The sequence below is a fragment of the Chrysochloris asiatica genome, unplaced genomic scaffold (genome assembly GCF_000296735.1).
Source record: "Chrysochloris asiatica unplaced genomic scaffold, ChrAsi1.0 scaffold00419, whole genome shotgun sequence".
NCBI classification, from domain to species: domain Eukaryota; kingdom Metazoa; phylum Chordata; class Mammalia; order Afrosoricida; family Chrysochloridae; genus Chrysochloris; species Chrysochloris asiatica.
The window spans coordinates 390,565-391,424 of record NW_006408937.1 but is presented as its reverse complement, the minus strand read 5'-3'; positions in this window follow the sequence as shown (position 1 = coordinate 391,424).

Genomic DNA, 860 nt, shown 5'->3' with positions numbered 1-860 from the left:
TCATCAGCTGGATGCTTCACTCTCAGCTCTAGCCCTCTGTGGCTATTTCCTTGTCCACGGGCTCAAGTGTCCCCAGGTCTCACCACACTTTGGGCCAACCAGCCCTTCCTCTTCTCTCTCTCTTCTCCACGTCAACGGGAGTCAATGGACTGTGGTTGGACTCAGCCCATTTCTTCACGGATACCTTTCCTCCTCTTCCACTCACCAGTAGTCTTACATGCCTGTTCGCGCGTTCCCTTTGAGTTTCAGTCTTAGAGAGGAGTTTGTCCTGAAGGCACTTGATTCTTTGCCTTGATGGCTTCCCGGCAAACAGCCTGCTTATTCTTGTACTAGCCAGTCATGCTGACATGTTTGTTCTGGGCTTTTCTTGCTGATCTTTCTTTGAAGATATAGCTTCTGTTGCTCTAGCTGTTTCAGACTGGTCTGCTTGTCCTTTCAAGTGGGAATGTCCCATCTCAGAAGGTTCTGGATGGAACTCAGGATTCCACCTAAGGTCTTATACTCTGTAAAGGTTCCTCAAGAGGCCTGTTTTACTGGGCAAGTTCTAGAATCCCTTTTAGGTATTTTAGGTATTTTAGGCTGGAGACGAGCTTACAACTTTTCTCTAATCATGTTTCCCAACATTCCTTTCTATCCCACTCAAGTAGGCAAGGGAAACCAATATTCATAAGACAGTCAAACATTTTAGTATTATTTCCCCTCTTCAAACTATGCCTAGATCCCTGTATCCCAGAGCCCTGTTGTTCCAAGGTTAAGCATGCATCACTATTTACCTCTGACCCTCAGTGTTTCCCTATCTTGTTCTTCCACCTCCTCCCCCTTCTCGTATTGCCCTCCCCAACAACCAAACTAAACCCCCG